The 25,239-nt window shown below is 39.0% G+C and overlaps 1 long non-coding RNA gene across 2 annotated transcripts in view; it reads right to left on the bottom strand.

The window, feature by feature from the left end:
• Positions 1-25,239, bottom strand: part of LOC108587352 — a 145,924-nt gene that overhangs the window by 9,850 nt on the left and 110,835 nt on the right. The window contains exons 7-8 of one of the 2 annotated variants that reach the window (XR_002523968.2): positions 24,397-24,695; positions 17,065-17,710 (exon numbers count right to left, since the gene is read on the bottom strand). This is a non-coding gene — a long non-coding RNA (uncharacterized LOC108587352). Of the gene's footprint in view, positions 1-17,064; positions 17,711-24,396; positions 24,696-25,239 lie in introns of those variants that run through there. The other variant, XR_002523967.2, reaches the window with a different exon arrangement.

The following is a 25,239-nucleotide window of genomic DNA, read 5'->3' as shown; positions in this document are numbered from 1 at the left end:
CAGCCATTTGACCTTTCACAAAGTGAACAAAAATAAGCAATGGGGAAAGGACTTTCTATTCAATAAATGGTGTTAGAATAGCTGGTTAGCCATGTGTGGAAGAATAAAACTGCATCCTTTCATTTAACCATATACAAAATTAATGCAAGATGGGTTAAAGATTTAAATGTCAGAAATCAAACTATAAGAATCCTAGAAGAAAACCTAGGAAACACCATTCTGGACATCAGCCTTGGGAAAGAATTTATGACTAAGTCCTCAAAAGCAATTGCAACAAAAACAAAAATTGACAAGTGAGAACTAATTAAACTAAAGAGCTTCTGCACAGTAAAATAAACTATCAAAAGAGTAAACAGACAACCTACAATATGGGAGATAATTTTTGCAAACCATGCATCTGACAAAGGTCTAATATTCAGAATCAGTAAGGACAATAAGGAACTTAACAAGAAAAAATCATTAACCCCATTAAAAAGTAGGCAAAATACAGCCGGATGCGATGGCTCATTCCTCTAATCCTGGCACTTTGGGAGGCCGAGGCGGGCGGATCATGAGGTCAGGAGTTTAAGACCAGTCTGGCCAACATGGTGAAACCCTGTCTCTACTAAAAATACAAAAATTAGTGGGCATGGTGGCGGGCACCTGTAATCTCAGCTACTCAGGAGGCTGACTCAGGAGAATCGCTTGAACCTGCAGCCGGAGGTTGTAGTGAGCTGAGATCACACCACTGCACTCCAGCCTGGGCAACAGAGCAAGACTCTGTCTCAAAAAAATAAATAAATAAATAAATAAAAAGTAGGCAAAATACATGAACAGACACTTCGCAAAAGAAGAATCCAAGGGGCCAAAAAGCATGAAAAAATGTTCTACATCATTAAACATCAGAGAAATGCAAATCAAAACCACAGTGAGATATCATCTTACACCAGTTAGAATGGCTGTTATTGAAAAGTCAAAAAATAACAGATATTGGCAGGGTTGTTGAGAAAACGGAATGCTTACACGCTGTTGGTGGGAATGTAAGTTAGTTCAACCACTGTGGAAAGGAGATTGGAGATTTTTCAAAGAACTTAAAATAGAACTACCATTTGACCCAGCAATCCCATTTCTGGGAATATACCCAAAGGAATATAAATCGTTCTACCAAAAAAGAGACACGTACTTGTATGTTCATCACAGCACTATGGTCATTAGCAAAGACATGGAATCAACCTAGATGCTCATCAACAGTGGATTGGATAAAGAAAATGTGGCACATATAAATCATGGAATGCTATGTGGCCATAAAAAAGAATAAAATCATTACCTTTGCAGCAACATGGATGCAGCTGGAGGCCACTGTCCTAAACGAATTAACACAGGAACAGAAAACTAAATACTGCATATTCTCATTTATAAGTGGGAGCTAAACACTGGTACTCATGGACATAAAAATGGCAATATTTTGCTACTTTTGATCAAAATAGTTAAATCAGAACTATTTTCATATTATTTTTACAAGTTTTTATTCATTTATATCTTATTGTGTATTTTAAGGTGTACAACATGAGTTGTTTTTGTTTTTTTAACAACATGATATTTTGACATGCACATACATAATAAAATTATTACTACAGTCATGCAAATTAGCATACCCATCACATGGTTACATTTTTGTGGGAAGGGCATCTAACATCGACTCTTTTAGTAATTTTTCAGGATAAAATATTACTAACTACAGTTCTTTTGCTGTACGTGAGATATTTAGACTTATTTGTTCTATATAACTGCAATTTTGTATACTTTGATGCACATGTCCTCATTTCTGCCCCTGTCCCTGCCCCTAGAAATGATTATTTTACTTCTTGTTTGAATGTATATAACTTACTTTAGAGTCCACATATGAGTGAGATCATGCACTATTTGACTTTCTGTGTCTAGCTAATTTTACCTACCATAATATCTCCAGGTTCATCCGTGTTGTTACAAGTGGCAGTTTTTCCTTTTTTATGGCTGAAAAATATTGCATTGTGTGTGTGTATATATGGATGTACACACACATACATACATAATTTATTCATCTATCAGTGGACACTGAGGTTGTTTCCATATCTTAGCTATAGTGAATAATATTGCAATGAACATGGGAGTGCAGATATCTCTTTGACATACTGATTTCATTTCCTTTGGATATATACCCAGCAGAGAGACTCCTGGATCGTATGATAGTTCTATTTTTGACATTTTGAGGCACCTCCATACTATTTTCCATAATAGATCTTCCACTTTGCATTTCTATCAAGAGTTTGCAAGGTTCCTTTTATTCCATATCATCTTTAATGTTTATTATCTCATCTTCTTGCTAATGGCCATCCTAACAGGTGTGAGGTGTTATCTCATAGTAGTTTTGATTCGTATTTCCTCTGATAATTAGTAGTATTGAGCACCTTTTCTCATACCTGTTGATCATTTTTGTGTTTTCTTTAGAAAAGTGTCTATTCAGGTCCTTTGCCCATTTTTTAATCGAGTTATTTGTTTGTGTTTGTCTAGCTGTTACTGAGTTGGGTGAGTTCCTTATATTTTTTAGCTATTAACCCCTTATTTGATATATAATTTGCAAATATTTTCTCCCAATTTGTAGGCTGCCTTTTCATTTTGTCAATTATTTCATTTGCCGTGCAAAAGCTTTTTGGTTTGATGTAGTCCCACTCGTTTATTTTTGCTTTTGTTGTCTGACTTTCTTAGCCTGTTTAGTGTTGCTATGAAGGAATAACCGAGACTGGGCAATTTCTAAAGAAAAAAGGTTTATTTGGCTCACAATTCTGATGTCTGAGAAAGTTCAAGATTGAGCATCTGGTGAGAGTCTCAGGCTGCTTCCACTCATAAAGGAGAGTGAAAGGGAGCCAGTGTGTACAAAGATCACATGGAAAGATAGGAAGCAAGCATGGGGGGAGGCACCAGGTTGTTTTTAACAACCATCTCTAGCAGGAACTATTACAGTGAAAACTCACTAACTCCCAAGGGAGAGCATTAATCTGTTCATGAAGGATCTGCCCCTATGACCTAAACACCTCCCACTAGGCCTTACCTCCAATATGGGGGATCAAATTTCAACATGAACTTTGGAGAAGACAAATATGTAAACTGTAGCACTGACTTTCCATTTGCTAAGTTAAAAAAAAAAAAAGAAAAAAAACCCATTACCAATGCCCATGTTAAGGAGTTTTTCCCCTAGGTTTTCTTCTTGAATTTTTATATTTAATACATTCAGGTGTTACGTTTAGATCTTTAATCCATTTTAAGTTGATTTTTGTATATAAAGTGTATAAAGTGAGATAAGGGTCCAGTTTTATTCTTTTCCATGTGAATATCCAGTTTTCCCAACACTACTTTTTGAAGAGACTATCCTTTTCCCATTGTGTCTTCTTAATGGCCTTACCAAAATTTACTTGACTACGTTTGTGTTTATTTCTGACCTCCATTTTGCTCTGTTCACCAATGTGTATGTTTTTAATGCAGTACCATGCTGTTTTGATTACTATAACTTTGTAATATAATTTCAAATCAGAAAGTGTGATGGCTCCAGGTTTGTTGTATTTTCTGAAGATTGATTAAGCTATCTGGGATCTTTTGTGGTTCTATACAAATTTTTGAATTTTTTCTATTTCTGTGACAAATGCCATTAGAATATTGATAGGAATTGCATTAAATCTGCATATTGCTTTGGGTAGTATGAACATTTTAACAAAATTAATTCTTTCAATCAGCAAACATGGGGTTTCTCTCCATTTATTTGTGTTGCAATTTCTTTCATCGGTGTTCTAGTTCATAGTTTTCAGTGTACAGATTTTTTACTTCCTCAGCTAAATATGTTCCTGAGTATTTTATTCTTTTTGATGTTATCACAAATTGGATTTTTAAACTTCTTTTTCAGATTGATTGTTATTGGTATAAAGAAATACAACAGATTTGTATATTGATTTTGTTTTCTAATATTTTACTGAGTTCATTTATTAGTTCTAACAGATATTTTGTGAAATCCTTAGGGTTTTCTACATATAAAATCATATCATCTTCAAAGAGGAATAATTTCTTCCTTTCTAATTTGGATGTCTTTATTTCTATATTCTAAGCAAATCAACATAGTAAATGTTATGATAAATCCCAACTGACACTTAGACTTACTGTTGTGGAGGCAATAAAGAAGGATGGGGACTTTGGTGTGATGAATAATCCACACTCTGTCTAAGGTTGAGATTGTAGCTACTCAGTTACAGTTGTTAGAAGCTGTGTAGGATTGCAGGCTTAGTGTTGCCAAAATTGTGCTTGTTAAAGAGAAACTAAAAGCCTACACTTTTATTATTAAATGTCTTGACTTTTTACTGTTGGATTACTTTGTAAAGAACATATGTGGGCCTGCTTGTGATACACGTACTACCAAATTATAATTTCTAAGCTACAGTAATATGAGGTTTGTGGTGGGAATGTGTCTCTGAATGATGGAGAGATGAATTAGTAAAAGGTAAAGGCTAATTTTAGAAAAGAACTTGCATACTTATTCCAGAATAAAATCACTGAAGAAATTAATAACTGGTAAGACAGAGAACAAGAAGGAAGGAAGAAGTAGAAGAGAGCTGAGGGAAGGGAGAGGGAGATAAACCATACTACACATCTAGAGACTACTGGGAATGAGGGAAAAGAAGAATTCATTCCAATAAGGTTCAGAGTAACACCTATTCATATTTTGCTGTTAACACACTCAATGATGAAGTTCTATTAGGGTTTTTTTTTTTTTTTTTTTTTTTTGACAGAGTTTTACTCTTGTCGCCCAAACTGGAATGCAATGGTGTGATCTTGGCTCACTGCAACCTCTGCCTCCTGGGTTCAAGTGATTCTCCAGCCTCAGCCCCCCGAGTAGCTGGGATTACAGGTGCCCACTACCACACCTGGCTAATCTTTGTATTTTTAGTAGAGATGAGGTTTTGCCATGTTGGCCAGGCTGGTCTCAAACTCCTGACCTCAGGTGATCCACCCACCTCAGCCTCCCAAAGTGTTGGGATTACAGGTGTGAGTCACTGCACCTGGCCAAGGTTCTATTAGTTTTTTCCAAATTGATCACTGTATATAATAGTGAGCATAAAAAACGTGTGGACTAAATTTGGGGGTACAAAATAATTAAATTTCTGCTGCATTAGTCTGGCCATGACCAAGATGGGAGGCAGATCAGAGAAGAGATATAAGAAGGGGACAGAAGAGCTTCTTCACACAGGAACATCTTGGCTCTAGCTGGATTGGGAGGGAACAACACAGTATTTGGGAAGGATTCCTAATCCCCAGAATAGTGGATACACCCCATTAACAGGATTATGGCATATATGCAACAGACAGAAGAGGCCAACTATAGAAAGAATTCTTCAACTGTGCAAGCTTCTCAAGGTCTCGCTAATCCTTACTTCATTCATGCTGCTACAGAGTGTGTTATACAAAATGCCTACTGATCATGCCAACACCTATTTAAAATCCTCCAATGATTCCTCAAAACTTTTCCAAATAAAGCATCTTAGCTTAATATAGTACATGGAGCCTGCTCAGGCTGCGATAAACAGACTATTAGGGAATAACAGTGTGTATGTGGACAGACTTGCGGCCCACTGTGAGCCACTACTCTGGGTGTCACTGTCTTGTTTCTAATCATTGAAAGGATCCACGTGTGTCAGATATCAGTATATAACAGCATTGCTGAGCGATGCAGTAACATTAAATCCAAAGCAAGAAAATTAGCAGGATGTAGAACTAGTTCTCTTTCAGAAAGGAAAATATAATCAGCTTTATGATTGGCTAAAAATAGTTTACCAGTGAAACTTGCCACTGATTTTTCCAGATTGTGAATATTACTTTGAGCAGGGAAATTAAATGAGCCCTGAGTTCTCACAAACTACCTTTGCCTTCTTTGTCAAGACATTAACTTGTTAGATCTGAGTTTCATCTGTGAAATAAAAAGATTGGTACAGGGCTATTTTTATAAGCATATTAATTTCAAAATGCGTTGGGACTTGCAAATGGTATACATTATATCTGTACAGATTTTTATCTCCATTATACTTCAATAAGTGGTTTAAAAAGAGAACTGGGATTCTACTTTAGGAGATCATCATTTCCTTATTACCAAATGGCAATTACAGGATAGACTTTGAATACATTAAACAGTATAATAACAGTAGCTTGTGGCCGGGCGCGGTGGCTCATGCCTGTGATCCCAGCACTTTGGGAGACCAAGGCAGGCGGATCACAAGGTCAGGAGTTCGAGACCAGCCTGGCCAACATGGTGAAACCCTGTCTCTAATAAAAATACAAACAAACAAACAAAAAAAATTAGCCAGGCATGGTGGCAGGCCCCCGTAATCCCAACTATTCAGGAGGCTGAGGCAGGAGAATCACTTGAACCCAGGAGGTGGAGGTTGCAGTGAGCCAAGATCACACCACTGCACTCCAGCCTGGGCAACAGAGCGAGACTCTATCTTAAAAAAAGAAAAAAAAAAGGTAGCTTTCAATTAGTAGTATTTTATTTTTTGCAGCTTCCAAAATGCAATGCTTTTGAAATAGACCCAATAGCCTCATAGATAGTTGTTTCTGGATAAACAAGAATTGACCCTCCTGGTCTTAAAATTTGAAATTTAGATTTGTTTTATCTGAGTTCCTTCCTCAGGAAGTGACCTTCAGACGTCTCAAAAAAAGTTTCAAAGAACTGAAACTCACCGCATCACCACATCTAGACAATGAGATGCCAGATCCCTCAGTTATCATGATTGCTTCCTTGACCCATCCTAGTTCCTGTTTTCTTACACATTGTTACATTTCCTTCTTGCTATATAGACTCCTAGTTTTAGTGGGGCGGGGGGATGGACTTGAGACTGATCTCTCATGTCCTCGGCTGCAGCACCCAATTAAAGCGTTCCTCCTTGGCAATACTCATCATCTCAGTCATTGACTTTCTGTGCAGAGAGCAGCAGAACCTAGACTAAACCCCAGATGTTTTAGTAACACTTTTGACTGTTTGCTTGACTTCTAACTAGGAAGATTCTAGAAAAATTTGCTAATTTCTCAGTGTTCCAGTAACCTCATATGTTAACTTAGGCCAAACATGTCTTCCTTCCAAGAAATTGCAACAAATCACAAAAGCAAGGTGTATTAGTCCATTCTCAAACTGCTAATAAAAACATACCTAAGACTGGGTAAAGGAAAGAGGTTTAATTGACTCGCAGTTCCACAGGGCTGGGGAGGCCTCAGGAAACTTACAATCATGGCAGAAGAGGAAGCAAACAAATCCTTCTTCACAGGGTGGCAGCAAGGAGAAGTGCCGAGCAAAAGAGGGAAAAGCCTTTTACAAAACCATCAGATCTCATGATAACTCACTCATTATCACAAGAACAGCATGAGGATAACTGACCCCAAGATTAAATTACATCCCACTGGATCCCTCCCATGACACTTGGGGATCATGGGGACTACAACTGAAGATAACATTTGGGTGGGGACACAACAAACCATATCACAATGATAGTAGCATATATGGTTGAAGAGAAAACAGATGGACTGTAGGGGTGTGTGTGTGTGTATGTATGTATGTAACAGAAACAATAGTTGTCCTCTTTTCAGAGTGTCCTTATACAGAGATTAAAATATCATATTTAAACTTCTAAGCACAGACCCAACCACATAATAAGTACTCAAAAAGCTGTTAACCATTGCTATTTCATCAATTACTAAAGCAGAAGAGACTGGCAATTAAAGCTAAAGAAATGTAATTTAGAGAGTAAGAGACAAGATACAATGAAAATTAAAGATGGATGAATACAAAGAAAGATGAGACATTTTTCCTAGTAGAAAAATATGAAGAAACAGAGGAGTAAATGAGCTGTTCTTATATGTGCCAATTTTTAGGTACTATTTAGATATTTAAATATAAATAGCCCACGAACATTTAAAATGTGATATTGGAATAAGGAGCAAGCTCAGAACTCTCAATATAGATGTAGAACTAAGCTGTCTAAGGGCAGATGCCATGTGAAGATGTGAAGGCAAAAAATGTTAAGATTAAAAAACTGAACCCTAATGTTTTGTGTTTATATCTACATTTAGGAAATAGAACAAGCAATAAAGCAAATAGAGAAGAACAGCTATGCTGAAATAATTCAATGTCTAACACACCCTCTGGCTCATAGGACGTTCATAGATAAATACTGATGACTTAATTACAATTGCACTGCACAGAAAGCCAATCATGGAGACAATTATTATTGCCAAGGAAGATGGATTTAATAGGGTGCTGCATCCAAGGAGATGGGAGATCAGTCTCAAATCCATCTCCCTGACTGACTAAAATTAGGAGTTTATATAGCAGGGAAGAAATGTAACAAAGTATAAGAAAACAGGAACTCAGATAAAACAAATGTAAGTTTCAGGCTTTAAGAAATTGACCAGAAGGGCCAATTCCTATGTATATGTGTGAAATACATGTATATATATATTTCATATATATATATTTCATACATGTATATGAAAAAAACTATCTATGGGACTGTCAGGTTGGCTTCACTTGCAGGCAATCTTTAAAATTACCTCTTAATATCAGAGGTCAATGACAACCTCTGGTTCTAAGAAGAAGGTGGTAATTGTTCAGAGGAAGAAATAAGAACAGACTATTCAAAGAAATTTGTCAGTGCAAAATAATGGAAAAAGAGAATGGTAATCTGCAGGATCATACAAGTCAGGACCATAAGAAAAGCTATAAAAAGGTTTTTCAAATAAAGATTTTCTGAACATAATTATAGGTATAAGAAGAATCCTTAAGGGTGAGAGAGATGATGATGGTTTATGAAACAGAAGAGATGACTGATGGACCAAGAAAGGAAGGAACTGGGATGGAATAAAAGACATAAGAAAAGGGTTTTTACGTCGAAAGTAGGAGATCAACCTCTTCTGAAAAAGAGTTTAAGAACAAGATGAGTAAAACTATAAAGGAAATGTGATATGAAGAAGGATGGTTAATTTTAAAAGCAGTTTTGACCTTGTCACTCATTTTTACAACTTTTCCATAGCTCTCCATCATCTTTGATAGGTTTGGAGGTTGGTGGGGGTGACTGCTATGGATCACAAGAGTAACTGAAGACGCTGCAATAGAAAGTTAGTGGGGAACTGATATTTAGATTCAACTAAAATTTAATATGTCTTTCCTTCTTATGCAGCAGAAACTTTCCAGTGCAGTAATTCTGTGAGGTGGGCATGACTGTCTGATTGTATGGAATATGAAACTTACTAACTGGCCACATGATTTACTCCAGGTCATCCTGCTAGTTAGTTATAATGCAGATTTAAACGTGGTGTCCTGATTTCCAAGCCCTCTTTAGTTTTAGAACACCAGACTTGTGTTGTAGCTTTGATGAGCTGCTATGTCTTACTGTGTTGTCATCGAGTCATTAAGATAGAAAAGGCACTGGGTATTATGGACGACAACTAACAACCCCAGGCGTGGTCCTTCCTACCCTCAATTTGCTAAGGCCGTTTTTGTATAATGAAAAGAGACTGTAAGATGAATAACAAAACAAACAACACTGTCGTTTGAGTTCTGGTTTGGCTCCTTATTTTTAGTTAATATTAATAAATAATAATCTTACTTGTAACATGGAGATGATCCCTTTGTTATGTAACTTTTTGTGCAGTACAAAGGCCAAATCAGATCATATAAATTAAATAAGGTAGTAATTAATGGAAGACTGCATGTTAAATAATAAGCCAATTCATTACTGTATCCTCAGCACTTACAACAAAGCTTGGGAGATAACACATAATCAATAAATATTGTAAAATAAACTCATGAATACATACAAAGCAGGGTATACCATAATTAATTTGTAATGCTGTGTCGAAGTTTTCAAGGGCAGGGCAGTTATGGGGTCCTAGACATTTGAAATACATTCTAAAATGAAAAAAACCCTACCTTCCACATAAATGGAACATTTCTAATACCTACATTTATTGTATTTTCAATAGTATTTAAGTTGCAATGTAATTATTTTAAATTTTAGCAGGCAAACTTTATTCTTTCGGTGTCTGGGAAGAATTTTTTCAGCGTTGATTAAGCTGAGACACTTATCCAAAAATAATAAAGCCACCCAAAATGAATACTTACTTAATCAAATACAGAAGTCAAGCATAATCGCTTTGTAAAATACTTTAACTTTTGGCTAATGTTATTTCCAAACCTTAGCTGATTTTTTTAACAGGTGATATTTGGATATTGAGATTAGAGGCTGTGAGAGCAAAAATTTAATTGTTTGAGGCATAAAAAGAGCAATCTGGTGAAAGGGATGATGTCTGTAAACTCCCCCCAACCCACATCAACTTTTTTTAGTGGAGTAAACAAACTTAGTGCCCAGAATCCAGTGTTCCCAGGCATCAATTGTAGCAAAATCTTTGTGTTGTTATGGATCAAAATAAGAAGCTGCAACAGAGTTGCCACTCATGGGTAAAACTTGTCAGCTTTCCAAGAGTGGCTGCTGGCAAACAGCCCAGGGCAGCAGCAGGCTCTGGCAACTCCTGAACTCCAGCTGGGGCTACAGCCCCAAAAGCTTGCAGAGCAATTAAAAATCATGACCTGCCCCTCTCTGGAACATACACCTTGAGCGACTCTGTCTGAGGTCCCATGGGTGGTTATCTTCATCCCACCATTTGGAATCCCGGAAATGTGTGAACCCAGGCAGTGTGCTGCAATGAGTGAACACAGTTACCACTTAGGAGAGAGAAAAAGAGGCCCATCAGATGCCTCAACTCTCTCTTGACTGCTAGCTGAACGGGTTAGGAAGTACAGGAATGGGCGGTCCTGATTTTGTCTCCTTTCAGAAATCTAGATAGCTTGCTTAGAAGGTAAGTGTGCTGTGCTGTGATGTCAGCCTGATCTGTGTTCAGATCCCACCTCTACCTTTCTAGCTCGGTGAACTTTACTTAACTATTGTAAGAATCCATGTCCTCATGTGTAAAATAAGGAACATGGTGTTGTCCACTTGGGGATACTGTGAGAATTAAGTAGGATATTTTATTACAGCTTTTAGCACAGCATCTTGTATACAGAAAGTACACAATGAAAAGGTGAAATAAGTGAGAGAGATGGGCAAATATGGGTGAATGGGAAGAACTGCAGCAGGAATTTGTGTCGTGTGCATGGAGCGTAACCCAGGCATGCTTTGTCTTCCATACCAACAAGTTGATGAAATGACCATCTTGGGCATTTTTCAACTTCATTAAGGGAGGTTTGTTCCTCCAAAAACTGCAAGAAATAATTTGTTCCTCCAAAAACTGCAAGAAATCATTTTGGCAAAGGCATGTAAAGGGATTTTGTTGTTGTTGTTGTTTTGTTTTGTTTTGTTTTGTTTTTGAGACGGAGTCTGACTTTGTCACTCAGACTGGAGTGCAGTGGTGCAATCTCAGCTCACTGCAACCTCCACCTCCTGGGTTCAAGCGATTCTCCTGCTTCAGTCTCCTGAGTAGCTGGGATTACAGGTACGCGCCACCACGGCAGACTGATTTTTGTATTTTTGGTAGAGACCGGGTTTTATCACGTTGGCCAGGCTGGACTCGAACTCCTCACCTCAAGTGATCCGCCTGCCTCAGCCTCCCAAAGTGCTGGAATTACACACATGAGCCACTGCACCTGGTTGTAAAGGGATGCTGTGAAGGAAAAATTCCTGGGACTGGAAATCCAGAATTCTGAATTCTGATAAAGATTTGACCATGAAAAAATTGTAAACCTGGAGAACTTACTTAATTTCTGGGCCCAGGTTTTCTCTTCTGTCAAATGAAGCATTTGGAGTAGTTGGCTGATTTTCAGATTAAATTCTTCAGAGCCCTGAGATTGCAGGACTGTGACTCCTAGTCACCTCTGGAAGGACGGGGAGGAGGAAAGAGAACTGATGGAGCTTTTTGTCTTTGGAGACTGAAAACAGTGGCTTCTCTCTGATCTCTTTTGAGTATTGGTGACCCCCTACTCTGTCTCTTTGAAAAGTGAGTACTCTTCAAGCAATGCCTGAGTAGCACCTGACTGGATAATGGCTGTGAGATTCTTTCTAGTTTTTTTAAAAAAAGGAATCTTTGGCCAGGCGCGGTGACTCACACCTGTAATCCCAGCACTTTGGGAGGCCGAGGCGGGCGGATCACAAGGTCAGGAGATGGAGACCATCCTGGCTAACACGGTGAAACCCCGTCTCTACTAAAAATACAAAAAATTAGCTGGCGTGGTGGTGGGCGCCTGTAGTCCCAGCTACTCGGGAGACTGAGGCCGAAGAATGGTGTGAACCCACGAGGCAGAGCTTGTAGTGAGCCGAGATCACGCCACTGCACTCCAGCATGGGTGACAGAGCGAGACAGTCTCATCAAAAAAAAAAAAGTAACCTTTAATCATAATCAGTTGCATAATTTGTGGGGGCCAGTTCAGAATAAAAATGTGAAACCCCTTGTTCAAAAAGTATTACAAAGACTTTTTCATTTATTTTGCAGCCTTGCCATGCCCCCCTCCACTGCCCCATGCCCCCAACCTCATCATGGTAGTTTTTATTTTCTACTTAATGTTATGTCCCCTTGGGGACAGGGATATTTGAGGGGAGTAGAGACCCTCACAGATGCTCAGGTCCACATTCCATGACTTAGCAAGCAGAACACACATCTGACTCTAAGCCGCCCTATACCCATAGCAGGCTCCCACTAGGGAGGAAGCACTGCAGCAACTGCAAGTTAGAGGCCAGGGAGCTGAGAACACATCCTTGGGATATGTCCAAGACAGGCCTGGGTGTGAGTTGGACCTGCAAGCCCCTGGCTCATGCTCCTTGTCCTGCCAGACTTCGCTACACAACACCAATTCAAAGGTAAAATTATTATAAATTTCAAGATAGTGTCCCTAAAGCATTATACCCCAAGTCTTCTGAGTGGGATCTTATGTTGCTGCCTTAGTTGTATGTCCATGAAATTGACACTGGCCTTAATATCAATCACCTCAAAAGAATTGTTCTAAGCTAGTGGTTTGGGTCAGTTTTTGCAAATGACTAGACTATAGACACAAATGTGATTTGCTTTTCTGAGTATTAGTTGAGTAGGATCAGTTTCAAAAAGGGCAAAACAAAACCACAAAAATCAAACAACACACACACACACGCACATACAAATCAACTATAAACACGCACACACACACACCCCTATTAACAATAGGAACAACTACTATTATTTGGGAAACCACTTAATGTGGTTTAATTAGGATTAAAATAACCCCCGGCCCACCAACACCCACATTCTGAATTCTATAATTCTTCTTGGTTCTCCGTACAGAAGTTTCATGTCTCTCACATTTTTCTCCCAGATTTTCTCAACTAATTACCCTCATGTTGTTTTCCTCTTCTCTCTAGGTTTTTGCTAGACAGCTACCCTGCTACCATCCTGTTTTCTTTCCTTGCTCTTCTCCCCTGAACTAAACAATCTGAAACCTGGTTTCTTTCACTGTGCCCTGACCCATCCTTCCCCTGGAACACACATCAATACAACCTGCCTTTGATCTATTGTTAAATTACTCTCTCATTAATCTCCTGGTTGATAGGCCAACCATTACCGAGTTACATTTGCCAATGTATACATTTACCTTGAACATTCAAGGAAGAAGGAAACCCCATATGCCTGAAGTACAAATACAGATACAATTGCAGAGGAGGCTATTTTTCAAAACATGTCTTGTTTGAACCAACACACATGCAAAAGCACACATGGGAATACTAGTTATCTGCAAAGAGGCTTATCAACCCTGTCCAAATGGGAATAGACATTTGCAGCTATTCAAAACTAAGAGACTTATTGGCTCTGACTTTAGATATATAGAATAAACAAATCCTGCTCAAACCAGTTCCAACTCAATCTCGGCCATGAGATTAAAGCCTAAACTGCTGATGTATCCCTCTGTCTGAGTCACTAACAACTTATGTCAAAGTGTATGCAGATTTAAATTGTTAGGTGGAGGCAGGGAAGCTGGAGGCTAAGGTTCTTTATATACTTCCAAGTGTACTTTACTTTCAAAGGGTATTTTATATACTTTCACATTAGACCAGCATCATTTGGCTCAATTGCAGACAGTTCTCTTTGTTGGTATAAATGGGCTGGTTTCTATATAGGAGGCTTTATTTAATACTATATGTACAAAATATTTAAAAACCGGAATGCAATTCTTCATTTATTTTCTATATTGTATATACATTTAATTTTAAAATTTTAAGGTAATATTGATATTAATAGAACTGCATTTTATTTGCATCATTTACCAAAATTTAACTTCCAGTTTAACCAACTGTGAAAGTTTATGTAATTTAATGTCAGTAGACCAAGTGATATGCAAAGAAAATGGCCATTTTAAAATCAGGATTTGTTCTGCATTATTTTCAGTTTGGGATATCACAATGTTTTCAGAAATATATCCCATTCATAGTAAGTGATGACTCTGATTTTTGTGTATTTGTTATTTTATTGTTTTATTTTGTTTTTCCAAAAAGAGACTTTGCCTACTACTTAGAAGTAAAATGAAGATTTTTCACAGTGCCTACTGAGCTCTCCACTGGATACTGAAATGTAAATGAATAAAGTTCTATACATGCAGCACAACATTTTAATGGAAATGGTTTTTATTCCATAATAATCATTGGCACATATATATTTTAATAAAAATATGCTTAGTTTCTAAAACTCGATGGGTAGCAACATCTAAACATTTCCCTAGTTATAAAAAATTATAGGTAAAAACACAAGGCTCTGCCCTGGTAAAAAGCATAGTACTTAACAGTATTGCCAGGAAATTTTCATGAACCTCCCTGTGTTGGAAATAGAAAGATCAGTGGAAAGCTAAAGACACTGGGAAACTCAAGCACTCTTTGTCTCTCCTATAGCAGTTAGCCTGAAAAGCATTTAAAAGGACACGTAGCTCGTGAGAAGGCAGATGTAATTTCACTCTTCACCTTGAGTATTTTACCTGTGTATGGATGACTGAATTTGTCACAGTTTATAAACTGCTACATATCACACACAATTAAACAAGGAAATTGGCCTCTGCTGTATTTAAAAAGAGATTTGTGGCTGGGCTGGTGGCTGACGCCTGTAATCCCAGCACTCTGGGAGGCCGAGGTGGGCGGATCACGAGGTCAGGAGATCAAGACCATGCTGGCTAACAACGGTGAAACCCCGTCTTTACTAAAAATACAAAAAAAAAAAAAAAAAGGCCGGGCAAGGTGGCAGGCGCCTGTAGTCCCAGCTACTCGGGAGGCTGAGGCAGGAGAATGGCGTGAACCCAGGAGGCGGAGCTTGCAGTGAGCCCAGATCGTGCCACCGCACTCCAGCCTGGGAGACAGAACGAGACTCCGTCTCAAAAAAAAGAGATTTGTGGTTGCCTGACCCTGATTCATTGGAAGAATCTCCAAGGTGTCTACACCCTGTTTATCTTATATGGGAATGAACTTGAAGCTCTGTATATTGGAAACTGTACCTTAGATGTGAAGATTAAAAATTAGCAAGGCTAGTATTCTTTTAATTAAAAAAATTAATCGACAAATAATAATTGTATCATTTATGGGATACAATGTGGTAGTTTTACATATGAATACAGTGTGAAATGATTAAATCAAGCTAAATAACATATCCATTACCTCCCTTACCATGTTTATGAGTCATTTGAAGTTTGCTCTCTTAGCAATTTGGAAATGCACAACATAATAACTATAGTCACCATGCTGTGCAATATCGATATAAAAAACTTATTCCTTCTATCTGTCTAAAACTTTAAACTGTTTGGCCTATAAGGCAGTATGAAGCAGCAATTAAGTGCATGGGCTTTGGATTACATATGTTTTGTGTTCATTCCTGACCTTGTAACTTGTAACTATGTGACAATGCAAATTACTAACTTCTCTATGCTTCAGTTTTCTCAGCTATAAAATGAGGATAATAGTATTACTACCTCACAGACATCTTGTTAATGTTAAGTGTACACGGCCTGGCAAATAGTAAACCTACAGGAAATGGTAACTATGGTTATCAGTGTTATTTGCTCTTTTTCTTTTCCTTTTTATCTGATAATTCAGTGAGTGCAAGGTGTCTCTCAAAAGAAATAGGAAAGTCACCGCAGTTGCCTGTTTATTGTTCTTATGCTACTTCTCAATTCCTCACAATAATCTTTACGTTTGATATAGTTTGGCTGTGTTTCCACCCACGTCTCATCTTAAATTGTAGTTCCCGTAATCCCCACATATTGTGGGAGGGATCAGGTGGAGATAATTGAATCATGGGGGCGGTTTCCCTCATCTAGTTCTCAGGATCGTGAGTTAGTTCTCATGAGATCTGATGGTTTAATAAGGGGCTTTCCCATTCCCTGGGCACCCATTCTTTTCCTTCCTGCTGCCATGTGAAGGAGGACATATTTGCTTCCCTTTCCACAATGATTATAAGTTTCCTGAGGCCTCCCTAGCCCTGTGGAACAGTGAGCAATTAAACCTTTTTTCTTTATAAATTATCCAGTCTTGGGTAGTTCTTTTTAGCAGCATGAGAATGGACTAATACAAGGTATACATCTAGACAAGTTCCCCTTTTTTTCTTCTAAATACTTTATCCAATTGGTGAATTATCCTAATTTTCAACATATGCAAGAAACAATGAATATTTTACAGAGAATAGGAATAGTAGCACTTAAGAATCATGTTTCTGCACTTTGGGAGGCCGAGACGGGAGGATCACGAGGTCAGGAGATCAAGACCATCCTGGCTAACACGGTGAAACCCCGTCTCTACTAAAAAAAAATACAAAACACTAACTGGGCGAGGTGGTGGGCGCCTGTAGTCCCAGCTACTCGGGAGGCTACGGCAGGAGAATGGCGTAAACCCGGGAGGCGGAGCTTGCAGTGAGCTGAGATCCAGCCACTGCACTCCAGCCTGGGCGACAGAGCGAGACTCCGTCTCAGAAAAAAAAAAAAAAAGAATCATGTTTCTAATTGTAGGTGCCGAAGTGTAAACCATAGTTTTTGTTATGATTGGTTCCAAGATGGGAGCTGCAGAATTGGATAATAAAGGCTGGCTTTAGGATCACAATGTTCTATGTCCATAGATGAGTAACCACTTCTAGAATTACTATCTCCAGAGCTATACTACGTCTACTGCATTGCACAAGCAAAATGGGTGTCTTGCATCCTACTGCCTCTTTCCACACTTAATTCCATTTGGAATTCAATTCTATTGCCAATCACTGCTCTCAATTAGCAGAAAGAACTTAAGTCACATCTGGAACCTAGCTTTGTAGCCTCTGAGCCCAGAAGACACACCCAAAGGAGAATGGAAAGATATCAAGCAAGCCAATCTAAAGTTCGTGCAAATGCTTTAATAGAACCATTTCTCCTTTGCTTCAGCTTTTTTTTACTGTTCATAGGAAGTATTACTTCATGTAAAGTAATGTAGATGCTTATGAAATAAAAAGGAAAAATCCATAAGTTATTGAAATAAGATGTTTTATTTCCTGTTTATTTTCCTTTCAAGTTTCAGTGGCAGATAACAGATGAAGACTTTTCAGTTTTGCAGAAAGGGGCCCCAGCAGCTGTGGTGGGCAGAGAATAATAACTGAGATTTTTTGCAGAGCTATCTTGACAGATTGATAACTTCTGTGTGTACGGATTCTGCAAATAAGATAAACAAGGATGAAAGTGAGAGAAAGTTGGATGGTGTAGAGTAAACATTACTAACTCTCTTCCATGGTGTATGTGTCATTTGAAAAGCAATTGGTTTCTGCTCTAAATCCACAATTCTCAAAATATGGTGTGCATTACCTTATTCCAAGAAAATTGTAAAAATGCAAATCATTTGGCCTCATTGCAGATTTAGTAAATTGAAATATCCAAGAATTAGGGCCTAAGAATCTGCACTATAAAAGCACCTCAGATCTCTAATATAAAGTTCCTGGGCACCAATTCAGATACTCCCCGGCTAGAGGTAATTGTTCATATTTTCAGAGAAGGAAATAATTGCTGCTGGTAGTGGGAAGAAGAATATGCTAATACACTTTTTAAATTTTTATTTTTCTCCAAAGAGATGTGGGAGTAAACACAGCAAATGAAAACAGCATGTGAACAAACGGGAAGTGAGCTTATCTAGTGATTAGATGTTATTTAGGTTTTGTAACTTTAATCAAAAATGGCACTCTCAAAGCTTTTCAGCTCAGTTTTTCTCCTAATAACAGGATAAGGTCATTTCCTACATAGGGAGGGAAAAACAACATTTGTAGACTCCCTTCCCTGTACAAGATCCTTTCAACATGCCATTTTTATTTGACTTCATTCTCACCCTCAAGGAGCCATGTGTTTCATTCTAAGTTCTGAATGGCGGAAACTCCTTAGGCATCCCTTCTGGAAAAACCGAAGCATTCTTCCTGATTCTCATTGCAAACTCTCCTGCACCAGATGCCTTAGAGACCTAAAATCCCAAGGAACAGGCAACTGAAATCGTGAGTCTAGAACAAAGCAAGAGAGATGGAAGTGGTTGCCCCAGAAAATGCAAAACTCCATGACACTCAGCACCCGGCTCATCACTGAGCTCTGGAGGTAGGACTGGCCGACTGGAAACCAGTTTCCATCTCTCACCTACATGCCTCCTACAGGTAGCATGCTGCCCATGAAGAAATTTTCATTTTGACTTGGGCACTGCTCCTGAATCCTTATGAATATCTCCTCTTCAGTATCCCAAAGGCATCCAAGCTTACTATGTCCCAGACTTAATCGATGACTTTTAAATACTCTGGAGCTTGTTTCTTATTCCATGTCTCTGTACCTACCAAGAGTCCACTACAGAGCTAGTTGCATACATCAGAAGCCTAAGAATCCTTCGACATCTCCCTGTCACTTGTCTGACATCTGCAGTCAGTCCATGCCAAGTCACTGGATTTTACGTCTATATTTGCCTTTCCCCCTCTATGTCAAACAACAGAAAATTATTTTGAGCTGTGATTTTCTTCCCCATAAGCTTCAGTAGCGGAATCTCAACTGGTTTCACCGTATCCTCTACTTGACCCTCTCCAACATTTTTTTTTAACCCACCAGCCAGAGTGACTTATTCAAGCATAAATCTGATTAACCCTCTCCCTTGCCTTAAAGCTGTCTTTCGTGTCTTCCCATTGTTCTCAGGATAATGGGAAGGATTTGTGTCTTGCTGAAACTGAAACAGCCATATATAGTTTGGTCAGTCACTACCTGCTTCTTGAGACTCACTCTCACCACTCTTCCCATTGAGAAGCTTCTCTTTGTCGAAGAGCCTGATCCCTCCCATGATATGTGGGGATTATGGGAACTACAATTTAAGATGAGATGTGAGTGGAAACACAGCCAAACACAGCCAAAGTTTACCAAACTATATGTAAAGATTATTATGAGGGATTGAGAAGTAGCATAAGAACAATAAACAAGCAACTACAGTGACTTTCCTATTTCTTTTTTTTTTTCATTTTTTTTTTTTAAATTATACTTTAAGTTCTAGGGTACATGTGGATAACGTGCAGGTTTGTTACATATGTATACTTGTGCCATGTTGGCGTGCTGCACCCATCAACTCGTCAGCACCCATCAACTCGTCATTTTCCTATTTCTTTTGAGAGACACCTTGCACTCACTGAATTATCAGATAAAAAGGAAAAGAAAAAGAGCAAATAACATTAATAAACATAGTTACCATTTCCTATAGGTTTACTATTTGCCAGGCCGTGTACACTTAACATTAACAAGATGTCTGTGAGGTAGTAATACTATTATCCTCATTTTATAGCTGAGAAAACTGAAGAGGCATAAAGACCTTCTTCAGTTTTACCGACTCCCTGTTCTCAGCCATATCACAGGGTCTTAATGTATGCTGTTCTACTGCCTGGAATCTTCTTCACTCCTACTTGACTTACTGCCTTTTACCTTCCCCAGATGTCAATTCCATTTCCTCAGAGAAGCCATGGCTGATTCACATTTTTACTAGGTGCATTCATAGCACCATGGTTCTCTCTGTGAAAGAACTTATCATAGCTGCAATTTTATATTTGTTTATGTTATGGTTCGATTAATATCTGTGAAACCACTAGCAGATTCTCTTTTTAAAGGCAAAGATTATGCTTTCCTTAGGGCTGGCACTGTCTTGGGCAGATGGCAGAATTAAATGAATTGTTTTGAATTAATAAATGTTAAAATGGGGTTCTGGAAATGTGCAAGGTTAAATTTTATATTTCTTCTGTCTCCCCAACTGTGCCCATTGAACAAATAGTGCTGATCTAAAATGAGCTACGGAAAAGGAAGTAGATTCAAGTTTTTCGTTTTTTTCTTTTTTGGAGACAGAGTCTCACTCTGTCACCCAGGCTGGAGTGCAATGCCATGAACTCAGCCCACTGCAACCTCCGCTTCCTGGGTTCAAGCGATACTCCTGCCTCAGTCTCCCGAGTAGCTGGGAATACAGGCACCCACCACCATGCCTGGCTAATGGTTTACTTAAATTTTTAGTAGAGACAGGGTTTCATTATGTTGGCTAGACTAGCCTCAAACTTCTGACCTCAGGTAATCTGTGCACTTCAGCCTACCAACGTGTTGGGATTACAGGCGTAAGCCACCACGCCAAGCTGATTGAAGTACTTTTTATTATCAGTGGCCCCCTCTTCCAAGAGAATTAGAGGTATAGGGTGACTGATCACAAAACATATGCTACGATATAAGCAACTACTCCAGCAGGTCTTTGGTTATGTCTCCAATGCCAAACATCTGCATAAAACATTAAAAAGTATTTGTCCATATGGTTATACATTTTACAATTGTTTGCCATTATGGTGATATTTATTGCCTGGGTCTTTGTAAATTACATGAGCCCAATATTTTCCAATTATCTTGAAAGTTTCTTTTGTCAAAAATTGTTAATGACCCTGTAGCTGTTGACTTTCATTTGTCCAGTAATTATGAGACTATAGATATATAACAATTTTTACATGCCAGATAGTCATATCAAATCTAATTCTCAAACAACAGCCCAGCAAAATACTGTCCCTACTTTGCAAATGAAGAAACTGAGGTTCAAGATAATATAGATAGCAAGGGCAATGACTAGTATTATATTTAACTATATTTGATTCTAAGATTTATGTCAGTTTCTTCTCTTTAATACCACATACCACTTTTAACTTACTTTTTACAGAAGAGAAAATTAGAGAAAAATAATAATTGAAGATAATTATGTTTTCTCTTTCTTTTTCCCACCCTCTCTTCCTGTCTTCCTTATTCCCTCTCCCTCTTTCTGTTTAATTAAATTTTCCAGCTTAGAGGATTCATGCAACATGTAAGTTCCATGAAGACAAGGAATCGTCATTAACTTGAGCAAAAGGAGCCCTCACCAACACTAAGCATATCAGGGTATTTGCTTTGGAGTGAGTTGTGGATATAACTCAGAACCTTCTCATCTGTTCTTAGAATTTCTCCTTTAAATTTTTGGTATACAAGGAAAAAAATCAGTGAGAATCTTAGAAGTTTAGTGGACTCAGTTTCTTTTCTCAGGAGGATTAACTGAGGATTCCATTATTTTCCATGGGAAAGCATTTAATGGTCAAGTCAGGAAACTCAAGTTCTAATCACAGTGTTGCAAAGTGGATTTGCTGAGAGGTCCTCAAATACTGTCTCTTCTCTTTTAAATTACAAGTGAGGAAAGTGAGAGGCAGAAGGGGAGGAGCCATTCTCAAGCTCACACAGCAAATCCTACTATTCTTACCACCTGAGTCCTTTTTCATACCAAAACATTATTTTCAGGGAATAATTAGCAGGAAAAGAAAAAATCCCTAGCTTTCTATTTAGTCGCTACCATTCCTCAAGAAGCAGACTGCTGCAGTCCACACGATGCACTTCCTTTATTTTCAAATCCAAAGGTCTTTTTTTCACAAAGCACTGAATTTATGATGGAGTATGAGCTAATACAAGGCTTCGGGGCCATTAAAAAAAATAACAAGTGTTCAACAGGATGTGTCTATGCAACAGAGTCAATTCAACAAGGTCCAGGTTGACCCATTGGCAATTTTTATGACAAATGTCTCATTTTTCACCTTCCTCCAGACCCTAGAAAACGTGTTTTAATAACATTTGCAAGTTCTGTCACACCAGGGGCCAAGAGAAGCTGCAGTTCTGACTTGTTTGGCAGAGATCTCCCACCGAGATCTAGAGACCTACTTTCAGCTCCCTGAAGGGCTTTCTTTTTCCTGACTTTAATGTATTGGCCCCATGTATACAACAGCTTGAAAGTATTACAGAGGCACGAAGCCAGGAAGGTGTCCCAAAGGTATTCTCTTGCTTTAGAAGACAGTCACTAAAGACCCTGAATGCCCCGTGGAGACAATCACCTGCAAAATTCGACTTTTTTTTTTTGAGACGGAGTTTTGCTCTTGTTGCCCAGGCTGGAGTGCAATGGTGCCACCTCGGCTCACTACAACCTCCACCTTTCAGGTTCAAGCGATTCTCCTGCTTAACCTCCCGAGTAGCTGGGATTACAGGCATGCGCTAACACGCCTGGCTAATTTTGTATTTTTAGTAGAGACGAGGTTTCTCCATGTTGGTCAGGCTGGTCTGGAACTCCTGACCTCAGGTGATCTGCCCACCTCGGCCTCCCAAAGTGCTGGGCATGAGCCACCGTGTCTGGCCAAAATTCTACTTTTTTAGTGGGAGTCAAAGTTCAGGCTCTTCTGCATTATAGGAGTCGGGTAGATTACAAAATTATGACTTCACAAGATCCCAGAATAGACAGGATTGTATTAGCTGTTTGTTATGATATAGTGCTACCAACTCAGATACACAGAGGTCAAAACTCTGTCTCCATCTGCAGTGGTAGTTATGTCTACCATAGTGGTTCTCAACAGGGGTGATTTTAACCCCTTGAAAACATCTGGCAATGACCACAGATAGTTTCGGTTGTCACAGCTGGGAGTGAAGGTGCTACTGGCATTTCTTGGGAAGAGGCCAGGGATGCTGTTGATACGGAAGTGCTGGGAAGGGAAGCGTGTGGTCCCTTTAAATGATATGGAAGTGGGGAAGGAAGTGCTGGGTAAAGGAGAACGTGGTTCCTGGCTAGGGCTCTACCCCCACAGACCTAGGCCAGGACAGGCACTTCTGCCTTCGTGCCCAAATGCTGTATTTTACAAGACCACCCTGGCCCATCACGCCCCCATCCTGGGCCTATAAAAACCTGAGACCCTAGCAAGGCAGGGACAGAAGCTACTGGACGGCGAGAGGACACGGAGGGAACACCGCGGTGGAAGAGCACACAGACAGACAGACACTGGAGCCCCGGCAGGCTATCAGCTGGCGGGACAAGGCGCAGTTTGGCGGGGCAGTTGGAGGAGAGCTGGGGCCACCGAGCAGCCCACCTCCAGGGGAAGACCATCACCCTTATGGCTCCTCGATCTGCTGAGAGCTGTTTCCACTCAGTAAAACTTTAAACTCATTCTCCAAGTCCACGTGTTATCAGATTCTTCTGGTACACCAAGGTAAGAACCCGGGATATCGAAAGCCCTCTGTCCTTGCGACAAGGTAGAGGGTCTAATTGAGATGGTTAACAGGTTTACTTTGCCTATAGACGGCAAAGTAAAAGAGCACCCTGTAACACATGCCCACTGGGGTTTCAGGAGCTACAAACATTCACTCCCAGACACTGCCGTGGGGTCAGAGCCCCCCAGCCTGCCCGTCTGTATGCTCCCCTAAAGGTTTCAGCAGTGGAGCACTGAAGAAGCAAGCCACACCCCATCGCACCCTCTGCGAAGGGGACAAGGGAACCTTTCCCGTTTCACTGCCAAACATCCTACCAGGCACAGGACAGCCCCCACACGACAAAGAATTATCTGGTTCAAAATGTCAATACTGACAATGTTGAGAAACCCTTACAGGGTTAAGTAGATAGGCAATAAATAGATTGAAAAGATAATTCAATAAATTTAATTCCAGACAGAAGGCCTATGTTAAAATCCCTGTTTGAGGTGTATAAATGTGGATACTTTTGATTTGAACCTTTCTTCCTCATTTTCTTCATCTATTAATAGGAATAACAATACATGTAACATTCATAGCAAACAAAACATTCTGCATAATAATGTTAGCAATCATAATTAGAGCAGTACTAAATATTTGATCCCAACTCCTCATACCTGCTCTACTTTTATAGTCTCCTGGGCAATGAAAATAATTTATAATTTGATACCTTGATATATACTAAGTTTTACATGCATTCTCTTTATTACATAAGAATTCTTTGAGTTAGATATCATTATCTCCATTATATAGGAAAGGAAACTGAAGTACAAAGATACTAAATGACTTACCCAAATTTATAGTTAGTGAGTTGCATAGCCAGGGTTTGAACGTATTTATATATTAAAGCCCATTATTCTGTCCACTCTGTTGTGTGGATAGACTCCACATCTCTTTGGTTTACTTCTACCAGAGACACTTCACACTTGTTTGTATTTGCCTTTGTCACTGGTCTGTGAGATGCTTGGGGCAGGGACAATGTCTCAGTCACATGCATGTTCTTGTGCTCTGTGTACCACACCTTGAGGTTTTGAGCCATCCTGGGATGTGGTGGTCACACTTGGCAGCCAATGAAGGGCTTACCTTTTTTCTATCAGAGGCAGAAAAAACAATCACATGATTAGATTTACATATTTCAAAGAGTACTCTGGTAGCAATGAAGGGTTAATTGTGTTAAAAGGCAGAAAAGGCAGGCTGGAGCCAGTTAAAATGAATCATAGGACTGTCAAGGAGAAGAGGTACCTATGCCATCAAAGGCCATTAAGCAAGGTGCCACCAAACCTTATGACAATCACATGTGGATTAACATGACATGTTTTAGAAGCATAATTGTTTTACTTTATATTGTAAACAACTGACTTCACTGTACTCCATTGTCCTGTTTTCTTAAAGGATTAGTTTCAACTCTTCTTTCCAAATTTTAGGAAAAGATAAAGAAATGCCATAGACTAGAAGATAAAATATTAGCAAATCACATATCTGATAAAGGATTATATCTAGTATATTTAAAGAACTCCCTGAACTCAAAATTGAGAACAAATAATCCAATAAAAAATAGGCAAAACATTTGAACAGAAAGCTGACCCAAGATGTACTAATGGTAGGAAGCACCTTTAAAGATGCCCAACACCACT

This window comes from Papio anubis, chromosome 8 (assembly GCF_008728515.1).
Source record: "Papio anubis isolate 15944 chromosome 8, Panubis1.0, whole genome shotgun sequence".
Taxonomy (NCBI): Eukaryota; Metazoa; Chordata; class Mammalia; order Primates; family Cercopithecidae; genus Papio; species Papio anubis.
Note: the sequence above shows the minus strand (reverse complement) of the source record. Positions and strands in the feature narration are given on the sequence as shown.